General features: G+C 38.8%; 1 non-coding gene across 1 annotated transcript; it reads left to right on the top strand.

Annotated features, from left to right (window-relative positions):
- The first annotated feature begins 14,798 nt into the window (after nucleotides 1-14,798).
- On the top strand, nucleotides 14,799-14,909 carry LOC148698564 (small nucleolar RNA R71). The gene has a single exon (XR_015960246.1). It is a non-coding gene; the product is annotated as a small nucleolar RNA R71 (small nucleolar RNA).
- The last annotated feature ends 661 nt before the right edge of the window (nucleotides 14,910-15,570 follow it).

Below are 15,570 nucleotides of genomic sequence, written 5' to 3'. Positions count from 1 at the left end.
TATCCACTTTGATTCTCTTATTTTCTCTTCTTTTTTTTTCTTTTTTTTTTTATAACCTTTTTTTTTTAGAAGAATCTTCAACATAGGTGCCCTCGGTACATGCCACAATCTTGTTCTAAGCTCAATTTACCTTTAGTCTTCATCACCTTGGTATTCCCCAAACTATAAGGTATGGCTTGTAATGGGCTAGAATGGGTAGAGTATGGTGTGGGTGATGAAAGAATTGGGCTAAAGTGTTTGGCTGCAACGAGGGTGAATGGAGCACACAAATGGGTAGGACTTAAGCCTTTTAGTAGTTAACATGCATAGCCTAACATCATTGATAGGAGCATATTCATGCGACTTAAATGGCTTGTTCTCGTGCATTTACGTTATGTTTCTTTAGTTATTTTAGTCCTTTAAGCTATTTTCGTGTGTTTGTAGGTCCAAAGGGCTAAAGGAGCAAAAAGATGCATTTTGGAGACTTTTGGAGCACTTTTGGGCTAAGGATGGATAGCTTATGTTTGGCGCCAAAATGTTGGACGAAATTGAAGACCAAAGTGTTGGAACTTTGTTCCCTTTAGTTTTAGGACATTTAAACCTTTCAATTCCCTTATGCCGTGCATCTCCACCTTTCTCCCAAAACCATACACATGCATTCATTATTCATTCCCTCACATGCTCCCATTACTTATCATTCACCACTTATCACTTATCATATCATTCACCACTTATCATTCATCACTTATCATTCACCACTTATCACTTATCATATCATTCACCACTTATCATTCATCAAACACATGCATTCACATGTTTTCACAATCTGCCATCATTCCAACCAAAACCGTGCACATGCTATCACCATGCATTCACATGCACTTGTTCCTCCATCATTGCACCAACAACAACATTGCACATGCACTCCCTTTAATTAATTAACCCACATGCACCCTTTATTCTTTCATCATTCCAGCCACTCCACAATCCCATTCATCAACACATGCATCCACATGCATTCACCCTTTAAACCATTAAATCCACATGCCTTCCTATTCAATTAAATCAGCCACATGCATTCATCATCATAACCTAGCTGTCATTCCACTTCATTGCACATGCATCTTCAAATAAATCAGATTTCCTTCATATTCACATGCATTCCATCCTTTAAAACATTGCACATGCACTCCCTTTAATTAATTAAGCCACATGCACTCCCATCCATTTCATCATTGCAGCCAACACATGCTTTCACATGCATTTTCAGATTGTCCCCTTGCACATGCAGCCACATTCCCTCCTAGCTATCATGTTCCCCCCATTTCACCTATAAATAAGCATCCATTGCATTCATACTCATTCATTCACTCTTCCATATTCCAGAAATTCGTCAAAACCTCTCCACACCCTTGCAACAGCCACCAAAACACTTTTCTCCTCCATTACAGCCACTCCAACCACTCCCCAAACCATTCACACCATCAAACTATCCTTAGACCTTGTGCTACAACGAAGAGGAAGATAAGAGTGCCTAAACGTTCATACAATTCAAGTTTGAGTTGTTGGAATGTTTAGGTGTTTCTTTGATTTCAATGTTTAATTTCAATACTCTTTGTTTTGTACGAATGAGGAATGGAAGAGAAGAGAGCCTAAACGTTCATACAATTCAAGTTTGAGTTGTTGGAATGTTTAGGTGTTTCTTTGATTCCAATGTTTAAATTCAACTAAACCCCCCTTGGCTAGGGGGGGATTTGAAATATATGTTTATGCTTGCATTTTGATTTGATTACTTCTAATTGCGTTTCATAAGTTGTGGATTCAATTTGTTTAACCGTTTGATTGATAACTTATTTATGTATGTTTATTGAGAATGCGCGCTTAATTTTCATGCATGAATATGACGCTAGAATATAAGTGAGTTTCACCTAATAGTTACGAACTTATATTCGCAAGTAGTGGAGGTTGCTTATAAACAATCGCGTTAAACAAATTCTTGGCATAAGTTTCATGCAATCATAGTAACGAATGCCTCGTCAACACTTATAATTTTCATAGAGCGTAATGATTCTTGCTTGTACCTCTTCTATGCATTCATGTTGAGGACTTGTGGGGAATGTTTTGAATTGTCGCATGCATCATCCAATTCAATAACGTTAGGAAGATTTGAAGGTTAATTAGTGCATCACGGTTAACTTGGGGTGTTGAGTATCATAGTTTATTGAAATGCAATTGGAAATCATTTTATTATGCAAGTATAACATGTATGGAGATGAACCCCTTAGCTAGGTTCCCATCCATTCAATTCCATCAAATTCATCTTTACATTCTGTCTAGTTTATTAACTTCTTTCGTTATTTCAATTCTCGTCAATTTAAAACCCCCCCCTTTACTTTCTTGTTCTTTAGTGTTTAGACTTTGTTTAGTTTATGTTCTAAAGTGTTTTGATTCAATTTATTTCCCAAAATTCGTCCAAATTCACCAAAGTGCTCAAAACTGCCCAGAAAGTGATTTTAAGGCTGTTTTGAGTGTTTTGGGTGATGTTTGAGTCTTTTGGTTTGTTTTAGTGTTTTAAAGTTTAGTTTTGCATTCTTTGAGTCTAGTATAGTGTTTTATATTGTGTTTTTACGTTTGAATCAAACCATAATCTTAAATTCGTCCAACATTGGGTTTAAGGTCAGAAACTGCCTAGTTAGTGTTTTTAGGCAGTTTTGAGTCTTTTGAACTTGTTTTGAGTCCTTTGAGTCTTTGTGAACGTTTTTAACTTTATTTTACGTTTTTGAGTCAGTTTCCAAGTGATTTGCAATCCCTCCTAATCCCCGGTTAAGAACGATCCCTACTTATACTTATACTACAATTGACAAAAAGAGGGTTTAATTTGTGTGCGTATAAATAACGCATCAAATTTTGGCGCCGTTGCCGGGGATTAGAAAATTTGCTAATCCCTTGGATTGTTTTATTTTTGTTTGTTTTTATTCCAGATTCTTAATCTTGTTTTGTTTCTTGTTTTAGGTACTAGTTTATGACTCGGAGTTCTCATCCGATTCGTGAACATATCCTGGAGTGATTGGGTTCTTCGTCCGGCTGCAAGACGTAAAAGAAAGCGCTACTTGGGAGGCAACCCAATGCACTAGAAAAAAAAAAAAAAGTTTCATATATTAAATAAAATTCTAAACATGGAGAAAGATGGAGCCTTCACAGAGGTTGTTTGCTTGAAGCCCCACTACTGGGCAAAACTCTAGAAGCGGGAGGCATCGGAGCGGCGGGAGGCACAGATCCGGGAGGCATCGGTGCGGAAGGCATCGGAGCAGGAGCATTCCAGGCCCCAATACTTGGCCAAACGCTGGACGAGCCAGGAAAAATGTGCCTCTGGAAGTAAGCCGCAAGCCTGTGACAGTCACTTTGACGGTCACTTTGCATTCGACCATTGGATTCTTGCAGCTCATCAAGCTTCCTCTTCATGCCCGTCGAATAGTTGTTCGCAAGCACATGCAAACTTCTATTCTCATACTTAAGCTGCTGGATCTCTTGCTTAAGACTTTCTACCTCTGCCATCAACGATTCAACCTGACGGGAGCGAGCAAGAAGGCGTTGGCCCATGTTGGACACAGAGCCTGCACACTGAACGCTGAGTGCGAGGGACTCTTGAACGGCCAACTCATCGGACCGTCCTGAAAGCAGCCTACTATCTTTTGGAGTGAGGAGGTTCCTAGCTACTATTGTAGCTGTTGTGGCGTCCTGCATCACGGAGTCTTCACCTGAAAGAGGACCGTTAGAAGATAAGAAAGAAGGGCGCCATACGTTACCTTGACGCGGCGCGCCCGTATCACTGCTAAGGCTCAATTCCAAGCTAAGGTTCGATGAGTTTGCCATTTTTCAAAAGTGTTCAAAGAGAAGAGATGGAGTTAAATTTCAAAGGGCCGGAGTCGATTTTCAAGAATGGGAAATCTTCAGAGTGTGTTTGTTTGTTTTGATCGATAGCTCTATAAGAAGCCAAGGCGACGCGTCCACCGATTCAAAAGGCCGGAATTTCAGGCGTAATTTAGGCGATGCTTTCTCGGCTTTTCAGAAGACGCGTTCAACTTTGTCAAAAGTTCACGTGGAGGTCATCATCGCAGCTACACTTTTGCCGACAAGCGTAAATTTCGGCGACGCTTTCTCTGCTTTTCAGAAAACGCGTGCGACTTTGTCAAAAGAGCTCTGACAGAGCCGCATCCGCACTACCACGTGTTGTTCAGAAAGCGAAGGGGCGTCCGTTCAGAAATCGAAGAGCCGTTTGCTCAGAAATTGAAGAGACGTTTGTCGACAAGGGTAAAAGAACAGTACCACCACTTGATATTATCTCTATATATGTCGACCTTCGTCTTTTATGCCAAGGCAAACCTGAAGAAAATGTCCGACTCTTCCGCACCTCTGAGGGCGCTCTCCCAGCAACGCCTTTTGAAATACTCAATTTTTTCTCCCCCAAAGAAGATACCAGAAACCTGGAGTACAAATAAAGCAGAAGGAAACGGTCGATCGAAGCATGTGGAGACAGCCACAACAAATACATGTGCTGATTCATTCGCCGTTTCTTCAAAAGCAAAGGTATCTCATATCATCAAGGTCTAAAGCAAAAGTATCTCATATCATGCTCTTTCCCTGTCCTTTCCTTTGTCCTTGTTATTACTCGCATGGCTAAGTAAAACGAAAGCAATCAGAGGCACTTGGAGTCAGTCTTCTGTTCTGGAACCAACTGCCTGGAATCGATTCCTGATTGCTTATCTAGCGTTGCTCTCGAGTAGTCATCTTCAACGGTTGACACACTTCCAGAGAAGGGACCACTTCTGCAAGGGGAGCAAGCAAGGCAAAGGAAAATGATACATTGAAGCATGTGGAGACAAACATAGGCTGAGTTATCCTCCAACCCTTTTCAATACGAATTGGAAAGATTGAACAAAGAAACAGACCAAAGGAGTAAGCTCAGACCTTCGGGGGAGACCAAAAGAATCCTGCTGCCCATTTCAATAGTAGCACAAAGGAAAATCAACGATGGGAGGAACCCCTGTGGAATCAACAACATCAAGCCTCAATGCAATCACCAAGGAGAAGAGGGAATTTACACTCCATAACCAGATTTGCGTCTCTAAACTCTTCTCTTTGTTAATTACATTCTGCCATGTTTAGTATGTTTAAATGCTTTTTGTGTGTTTAATTATGCTTTGTATGAATCTATGCTTAAAACATTGAGGACAATGTTTGATTTAAGTATGGGGGGGGGGGGGGGTAACTAAGTATATTTGACGCGAATTCGTGGGATTTTATCACCCATAACTTCAAATGTTGTTCCTTGCTGTTTTAAGGTGTTTTTAAGATGTTTTAGAGTGTTTTAGTATGTTTTGTTTTTATAACTCCGAAAATCACATAAAAATTTGAAAAAATTGTTTTGAAAAGCCTAAAAAGAGTGTTTTGAGTCGTTTTTGTGTGTTTGTGTCTTAGGATACCTTCCAACACAATGATAAGGATTTGGTTTGTAATTGCATGACTGTTAAAAAGAGTTATAAACATGGAGAAAAGTTTGATTTACTCTTGGTATATGCTTGGTTATGGTTATAATATATGACTTCACATGCAATCATAAAAGAAAAATTCGTTTTTGTAACATGCTTGAAGGAAGGAACTCAAACAAACGCTACATCCCTGTGAGACTCGAGCCATTACTTTCTTTGGAGAGTTATTTTCTGTGATTCCTTGTTTTCTAAAGTTGTTGCATGATCTCATTATTCCTTGCTTGGTTGCTACTTAGAATGCAATTGTATCATGATAGAACTAAATGCTAGAACTTATATCCGTTTCATTCAAAGCATGACATTGAATTGCATAACATATATCAAGATGAAGTTGTGTAGTTGCCACCATAGCCAAATAGCCTTACTTCCCATTTTTCGTATTTGTTGTAAGTTTTAACCCCGTTGAGCTTTGTTTAGCCTTTATTCATTGTTAACCCACATTATCCTAACCTAGCCTAGTTTAGGACTGTCCACACCCTTGTTCTTAAAAGATAGTGAGCATGACTTAAATGAATTCCTTTTGAGTACATTATGAAAGAAAATGAGTGTGGGGGAGAGAATGTTTTGTTCTTAAGCGTTTATGTATGTTTTGAGAGTCAAAAGAAAAGAAAAAAAAATTCTGAAAAACATATGAAAAAGAAGAAAAAAATAGAAAAGAAAAGAAAGAAAGAAAGAAAAAAGAGCTTGTTCCCCCTTGTTGTTCAAAAGATGAGTTTTCATTCAAAAGTGAATTCTAAGTTAATTCAAATGCTTTGCTCGCTATTTCTTTAAGAACCCTTGTTTTCCATATCCCTTCTTTGTTAGCCAAACACCTTTAGCCCCGTTTCAACCCTTATGCTTCTATCTTGATCGTTATGTGTTCAATAATGTGGAGTTTGGAATTGATATGAGCTTATGGAATCACTGGTTCTCATTCTAAGTAGTAGCATTCCATTCATGAGATCATATTCATGTCATTATCATAAATCCAGAAAATGCTTTCTTTGATATAACATATGTGAGTGTTAGAATTCATATTTACATCAATCTTCTCACATATAACTAGTGTAGGGTGTGTAGTCAGAAAATCTGTGTGAAAAACGAGTGCATATCTTGTAAGGATTTGAGCAAATTCTCTAAAGCATGTTACTACATTCAAAACATGGTTTTAAATGCTTAGTTGTGAAATAGTATGTGGTGACTATGATTAAGAATGTATTCAAGTGTGAAGATGACTAAAATCTATGGGACCAATGATTTTTAACTTGTCATGTGCATTGGAAATCCGTGAGACGATTGTTGGAAGGTGTAGGTTGTGTTTTGTTCGTTTTGTCTAGTTTCGTGTTCTTTTGTTGTTTTGTTTTGCTCGAGGACTAGCAAAAGATAAGTGTGGGGGTATTTGATAGGAGCATATTCATGCGACTTAAATGGCTTGTTCTCGTGCATTTACGTTATGTTTCTTTAGTTATTTTAGTCCTTTAAGCTATTTTCGTGTGTTTGTAGGTCCAAAGGGCTAAAGGAGCAAAAAGATGCATTTTGGAGACTTTTGGAGCACTTTTGGGCTAAGGATGGATAGCTTATGTTTGGCGCCAAAATGTTGGACGAAATTGAAGACCAAAGTGTTGGAACTTTGTTCCCTTTAGTTTTAGGACATTTAAACCTTTCAATTCCCTTATGCCGTGCATCTCCACCTTTCTCCCAAAACCATACACATGCATTCATTATTCATTCCCTCACATGCTCCCATTACTTATCATTCACCACTTATCACTTATCATATCATTCACCACTTATCATTCATCACTTATCATTCACCACTTATCACTTATCATATCATTCACCACTTATCATTCATCAAACACATGCATTCACATGTTTTCACAATCTGCCATCATTCCAACCAAAACCGTGCACATGCTATCACCATGCATTCACATGCACTTGTTCCTCCATCATTGCACCAACAACAACATTGCACATGCCCTTTAATTAATTAACCCACATGCACCCTTTATTCTTTCATCATTCCAGCCACTCCACAATCCCATTCATCAACACATGCATCCACATGCATTCACCCTTTAAACCATTAAATCCACATGCCTTCCTATTCAATTAAATCAGCCACATGCATTCATCATCATAACCTAGCTGTCATTCCACTTCATTGCACATGCATCTTCAAATAAATCAGATTTCCTTCATATTCACATGCATTCCATCCTTTAAAACATTGCACATGCACTCCCTTTAATTAATTAAGCCACATGCACTCCCATCCATTTCATCATTGCAGCCAACACATGCTTTCACATGCATTTTCAGATTGTCCCCTTGCACATGCAGCCACATTCCCTCCTAGCTGTCATGTTCCCCCCATTTCACCTATAAATAAGCATCCATTGCATTCATACTCATTCATTCACTCTTCCATATTCCAGAAATTCGTCAAAACCTCTCCACACCCTTGCAACAGCCACCAAAACACTTTTCTCCTCCATTACAGCCACTCCAACCACTCCCCAAACCATTCACACCATCAAACTATCCTTAGACCTTGTGCTACAACGAAGAGGAAGATAAGAGTGCCTAAACGTTCATACAATTCAAGTTTGAGTTGTTGGAATGTTTAGGTGTTTCTTTGATTTCAATGTTTAATTTCAATACTCTTTGTTTTGTACGAATGAGGAATGGAAGAGAAGAGAGCCTAAACGTTCATACAATTCAAGTTTGAGTTGTTGGAATGTTTAGGTGTTTCTTTGATTCCAATGTTTAAATTCAACTAAACCCCCCTTGGCTAGGGGGGGATTTGAAATATATGTTTATGCTTGCATTTTGATTTGATTACTTCTAATTGCGTTTCATAAGTTGTGGATTCAATTTGTTTAACCGTTTGATTGATAACTTATTTATGTATGTTTATTGAGAATGCGCGCTTAATTTTCATGCATGAATATGACGCTAGAATATAAGTGAGTTTCACCTAATAGTTACGAACTTATATTCGCAAGTAGTGGAGGTTGCTTATAAACAATCGCGTTAAACAAATTCTTGGCATAAGTTTCATGCAATCATAGTAACGAATGCCTCGTCAACACTTATAATTTTCATAGAGCGTAATGATTCTTGCTTGTACCTCTTCTATGCATTCATGTTGAGGACTTGTGGGGAATGTTTTGAATTGTCGCATGCATCATCCAATTCAATAACGTTAGGAAGATTTGAAGGTTAATTAGTGCATCACGGTTAACTTGGGGTGTTGAGTATCATAGTTTATTGAAATGCAATTGGAAATCATTTTATTATGCAAGTATAACATGTATGGAGATGAACCCCTTAGCTAGGTTCCCATCCATTCAATTCCATCAAATTCATCTTTACATTCTGTCTAGTTTATTAACTTCTTTCGTTATTTCAATTCTCGTCAATTTAAAACCCCCCCCTTTACTTTCTTGTTCTTTAGTGTTTAGACTTTGTTTAGTTTATGTTCTAAAGTGTTTTGATTCAATTTATTTCCCAAAATTCGTCCAAATTCACCAAAGTGCTCAAAACTGCCCAGAAAGTGATTTTAAGGCTGTTTTGAGTGTTTTGGGTGATGTTTGAGTCTTTTGGTTTGTTTTAGTGTTTTAAAGTTTAGTTTTGCATTCTTTGAGTCTAGTATAGTGTTTTATATTGTGTTTTTACGTTTGAATCAAACCATAATCTTAAATTCGTCCAACATTGGGTTTAAGGTCAGAAACTGCCTAGTTAGTGTTTTTAGGCAGTTTTGAGTCTTTTGAACTTGTTTTGAGTCCTTTGAGTCTTTGTGAACGTTTTTAACTTTATTTTACGTTTTTGAGTCAGTTTCCAAGTGATTTGCAATCCCTCCTAATCCCCGGTTAAGAACGATCCCTACTTATACTTATACTACAATTGACAAAAAGAGGGTTTAATTTGTGTGCGTATAAATAACGCATCAATCATCTCATTGAGTTCATTCACGAATGATACTAAACACATGGTATCTGCAAAGGAGAATGATTCTTAGCATCCAAATGAAATAGAAATAATGAGATCATTTAAAGTGAAAATGAAAGAAAAAGATAGGAGTAGAAACACTTTAAACCCTCTCAAAGAAGCAATTAGGCTCAAAATAACTCGCTAGGGTAGTCTCCACTATTCCTCTTCCAGAATTTGAGTATGGTACCTCTATCATCATAATTTCAAGAGTTATAGCTTTATAAATGACAACAAGATGCAACTCTTTTCCATAGCAACCCAATCGTTTGTTTTCAAACATATTCCTCATATACATTCGTATTAGCATGCAAAAACATTCTTAACCAACACTAACACTTCAAATAGGCACAAACACAACACAAAACTTCCAAACCACCCCCAAACCTAAACTAAACATTGTCCTCGATGTTTAAAATTGTATGCAATGCAAGTAGGCAAAGAAGATGGAATGGTCACAAAATAACACAACATAAACAATATAACACAACATAAAGAAAGAACACAAACCACACTAGGTTGCCTCCTAGCAAGCGCTTTATTTAATGTCTAGGCAAGACATGGTAGCTTGTTCATGGTGTTGTAAATTCAAGAAAATCTACAACTTGATACACTGGCTCCTCTTCTGCTTTCTCCAAATATGGTTTCAATCGCTGCCCGTTGACTTTAAAAGAAGTGCCATTCTTCATGTTCTCTATCTCCACAGCTCCGTGAGGAAATGTTTGCAGCACTTTAAATGGTCCCACCCACCTAGACTTCAATTTTCCTGGAAAAAGTCTCAAACGTGAGTCAAACAAAAGTACTTTCATACCTTGGTGAAACTCCTTCCTTAGGATGGTCTTGTCATGATAGAGCTTAGTCTGTTCCTTGTAGATTTTGGCATTCTCATATGCCTCATTTCTAAGCTCTTCCAACTCATTCAGTTGGAGCTTCCTTGCTACTCCAGCATCCTTGTAATCAAAGTTGAACTTCTTGATGGCCCAATATGCACGGTGTTCAAGCTCCATTGGCAAATGACAAGCTTTCCCAAACACAAGGCGATAAGGACTCATGCCAATGGGGGTCTTGTATGCTGTTCTATATGCCCATAGTGCATCATTTAACCTTAGTGACCAGTCTTTCCTTGTAGGGCTCACAGTCTTCATCAAAATATTCTTGATCTCCCTATTGCTAATCTCCACTTGTCCTGAGGTCTGAGGATGGTACGGGGTTGCCACTTTGTGGTTGATGTTGTACTTCTTCATCAAGGATTCAAAAGGTTTGTTGCAGAAATGGCTGCCACCATCACTAATAATAGCTCTTGGGGTTCCAAACCTACAAAAAATCACATCTTTAAGAAAATTCAACACAACCTTATGATCATTAGTTCTTGTAGCCATGGCTTCAACCCATTTGGATACGTAATCCACTGCCACTAATATGTATAAGTAGCCAAAAGAGGATGGAAATGGTCCCATGAAGTCAATTCCCCAAACATCAAAGAGTTCCACCACCAAAATGTTGTTCAATGGCATCTCATTTCTTCGGCTAATGTTCCCCATTTTCTGGCACCTATCACATTTAGAGCAAAAATCAAAAGCATCTTTGAATAAAGTAGGCCAAAAGAAACCAGATTGTAAAACCTTTAGAGATGTCTTTTTGGCACCAAAATGGCCTCCACATGCCAATGTGTGGCTAAATGTTAGGATGCTTTGTTGCTCACTCTCTGGGACACATCTCCTAATGATTTGATCAGGGCAATATTTAAACAAATATGGTTCGTCCCAAACGTAGTGCTTTACCATGGCAAGGAACTTCTTTCTTTCCTGAAAAGAAAGGTCATTTCTCATTATATCACAAGCAAGATAATTCACAAAGTCCGCATACCATGGTTCTTTTTCTTGAACAACAAAAAGTTGCTCATCTGGAAATGATTCATTTAGGGGCAAAGGTTGTCCAACTCCATGGTTTTCATTAAGCCTGGACAAATGGTCAGCCACAACATTATCACTGCCCTTCTTATCTCGAGTTTCCAAGTCAAACTCTTGTAGCAAGAGTATCCATCTAATCAAGCGTGGTTTAGCATCTTTCTTTGTCATCAAATACCTAATGGCTGCATGATCAGAAAACACAATAACTTTAGATCCCACAAGATATGACCTAAACTTTTCTAAGGCAAAAACAACAGCAAGCAACTCCTTTTCAGTTGTGGAATAGTTAAGTTGAGCATCATGCAGAGTCCGGCTTGCATAGTAGATCACATGTGGAAGCTTGTTCACCCTTTGCCCTAAAACTGCACCAATAGCATAGTCAGAGGCATCACACATCAATTCAAAAGGTAAAGACCAATCTGGTGCCATAATAATAGGAGCCGATGTTAGTTCATTTTTCAAAGTATTGAATGCATCCATACAAGCCTTATCAAAATGAAATACAACATCTTTAGCTAACAGATTGCATAATGGACGAGTGATCATTGAAAAGTTCTTAATGAAACGACGATAAAAACCCGCATGGCCCAAAAAACTTCTTATTCCCTTCACAGTGGTGGGGGCTACCATATTGGTGATGACGTCAATTTTGGCTTTGTCCACCTCCATTCCTTTGCTAGAGATTACATGCCCCAACACAATTCCTTGTTTCACCATAAATTGGCACTTCTCCCAATTGAGGACCAAATTTGTTTCCTGACATCTTTGAAGTACTAACGATAGATGGTTAAGACATTCATCAAAAGAGGAACCAAACACTGAGAAGTCATCCATAAATACCTCAATGAACCTTTCTACCATGTCAGAGAAGATGGCCAACATGCATCTTTGGAATGTTGCCGGAGCATTGCAAAGTCCAAAAGGCATTCTCCGGTATGCAAATGTACCAAAGGGGCAAGTAAAGGTTGTTTTCTCTTGATCCTCCGGAGCGATTGCAATTTGATTGTAGCCTGAGTAACCATCAAGAAAACAATAGTGTGAGTAACTCGCCAATCTCTCAAGCATTTGATCTATGAAAGGCATAGGAAAGTAATCTTTTCTAGTGCTAGAATTCAACTTCCTGTAATCGGTGCAAACACGCCAACTGGTCGTGGGCTTTGTGGGCACAAGCTCATTGTTTTCATTCCTCGTCACAGTGATTCCCACCTTCTTAGGCACCACCTGAATAGCACTCACCCATTTGCTATCAGAAATGGGATATATGATCCCCACATCTAACATTTTCAACACCTCATTCCTAACAACTTCCTTCATGTGTGGATTGAGCCTTCTTTGTGGCTCACGGTTTGTTTTTGCTCCTTCCTCCAAAAGGATCCTATGCATGCACATGGTAGGGCTTATTCCCTTGATATCTGCAATAGACCAACCAAAAACAGATTTGAACTCTTTTAACACCCTAATTAGTTTATCTTCTTCATTTGGGGTGAGATCAGAAGCGATGATAATTGGAAGAGTTTCAAATTCAGCTAGATATGCATATTTTAGATGTGGTGGAAGTGGTTTAAGTTCAAGTTTTGGTGCTTTAACAGTAGAAGGAGTTAGATGTGATATTGATGATTCTAAAGGCTCAAAACGAGGTGAAACATTCAAAGGATACAATGCCAATGCTTCCAAGGCAGCTACTTCTTCCATGAGTGCATCTTCTTCATCAAACTCATCTTGAGATTGACTCAAAACAGTTTGTAAGGGTTCATTCGATTGTGCCTGCAAGAACTTAGAGAATACAAGTGAATCAAGCACATCAATGGCATAACAATCAAGAGATGAAGAAGGATGAGCAAGAGATTCAAACACTTTGAACTGAACTGTCTCTCCTAACACTGTCATAGTGAGGAGTCCATTTTGCACATCAATGATGGTCTTGGCCGTGGCCATGAAAGGTCTCCCAAGCAATATTGGCAACTCACGATCATGTATAGGAGCTTCTTCCATGTCCAACACTACAAAATCTGCAGGCAAGATTAGTTTATCAACTTGAACTAGAATATCTTCTACTATACCTCTTGGATATTTCACGGATCTGTCTGCAAGTTGTAATGAAATGGTGGTGGCTTTCAAATCTCCCAACCCTAGTTGAAGGTACACTGAATAAGGCATTAAATTGATGCTAGCACCCAAATCAAGCATTGCCTTCTCTACTTTCTTATCCCCTATGGTGATGTTGATAGAGAAACTTCCTGGATCCTTGAGCTTTGGTGGAAGTTTTCTTTGCAAAACTGCACTCACATTCTCAGACACCACAACCTTCTCATGTGGTCCATACTTCCTTTTGTAGCTGTTTAACTCCTTGAAGAACTTCCCATATGCCGGCATGTTCCTAATGACATCAAGCAAAGGTAAGTTAACATTCACTTTGCTTAGTATATCAAAAATTTCCTTAAATGACTTATCCTGCTTGCTCTTGGCAAGTCTTCCAGGGAATGGTATTGGTGGAGTGTATGGTTTCTCGGCCTTGTGAAGATTTGGTGCTTCTAGTGAGGAAGTGGCATGGCTTGGTTCCTCAATTGATTTCTCCTTGTCTCCTTGAGTGACACCTGCATTCACATGATCATATTCATTAGTAACTTCATTGCCAACTCTATTATCAATAACCTTACCACTTCTAAGTGTAGTGATTGCTTTGGCTTGCTCTTGGTTCCTTTGGAGTATCACGGGTTGGCTTGGAAACTTCCCAACCTCTCTTTGGTTCAAGGCATCTGCAATCTGCCCCAATTGTGTCTCCATTTTGGTTAGGGCTGCTGAATGTTGTTGGAGAGTGCTATTTGTGGAATGTTGGAATTGCAACGTGTTTTGGGCTAACAACTTAACCGTATCCTCTAGACTAGGGGTAGGTTTTGGTTGGAAATTTTGGATTGGATTGTTGTTCTTCCATGAAAAGTTGGGATGATCTCTCCAACTCGGGTTATATGTGTTGGAATACATATCATTCCTTGGTCTTTGGTTGTAAGAATTCATGAGGTTCACTTGTTCTTGAACATACTCGGGATAAGCCTCCCTAGATGGACATTGGTGAGTAGGATGGCTTGGTATGTTGCAAATGGCACACACTTCATTAGCTTTTGGCACCATGTTGAGCACGGATTCAAGCTTCCTTTCTAGGTTAGCTACCTGCAACAAAAGCTCATGATTAGAACTTGTTTCATAAACTCCAACTTTCTTACCCCTTAAATCTTTGTGTTGAGCATTAGACCCCAACATCTCATAAATGTTATATGACTCTTGAGCATTCTTTTTCTTCAATGCTCCACCTGCTGCATTATCAACAGTTGATTGACAATTTTGGGTTAGTCCATCATAGAAAATTTGCATTTGTAAATGAAAAGGTAACCCATGGTGTGGACATTGTATCAAGAGGCCTTTAAAACGCTCCCAACACTCATTGAAAGGTTCACCATCATCTTGTTTGAAGTTGAAGATTTGTCCCCTTAATGTGGCTGTCTTTTGAGTGGAGAAGAACTTCTCCAAGAACTTCTTAGCCACGGCATCCCATGTAGTGAGGGAACCTGGTGTTAGAGTCATCAACCAACTCTTGGCCCTATCTTTCAAAGTGTAAGGAAACACTCTCATCCTCAAATTTGCTTCACTCACTCCCTGCAAAGGTAAACCACTCACAACATTGTAAAACTCTTTAATATGAGCTAAAGGGTCTTCATTAGGTAAGCCATAAAATGAAGGAAACATATGGAAATGTGAAGATTTGAGATCATAGTTTCTAGCTTCTGTGGGCAGCAAGATGCATGAAGGTGAATTTGGTATGATTGGTTGAGCAAAGTCCTCCAAAGCTCGAAGCTCATCTAGGTTGCCCGCCATCTCTTCCTCTCTTTCCCAATCAACTTGCTCAGATCCTTTACTTGTTGAACTAGGTGAAGTCCTTTCCTCTTCCTCACAGATTAGGGATGAACTTGATGGCACAAAGTTGTCCAAAGTGTGGCCCTTCAACCGTTCAATCCTTTGGCCTAGCTCAACAAGTTTATTTGACATATACTACCTGAAACAAAGTAACACAAGTGTGAATGAAAATCAAGAAGCAAACCACAATGAAAAGAACAAAAATAAACTTAAAAACGTTTGAAAAGACTCAAGGGATGTGGAACTAA

This window comes from Pyrus communis, chromosome 2 (genome assembly GCF_041283825.1).
Source record: "Pyrus communis isolate YQ-2024b chromosome 2, ASM4128382v1, whole genome shotgun sequence".
Taxonomy (NCBI): Eukaryota; Viridiplantae; Streptophyta; class Magnoliopsida; order Rosales; family Rosaceae; genus Pyrus; species Pyrus communis.
Note: the sequence above shows the minus strand (reverse complement) of the source record. Positions and strands in the feature narration are given on the sequence as shown.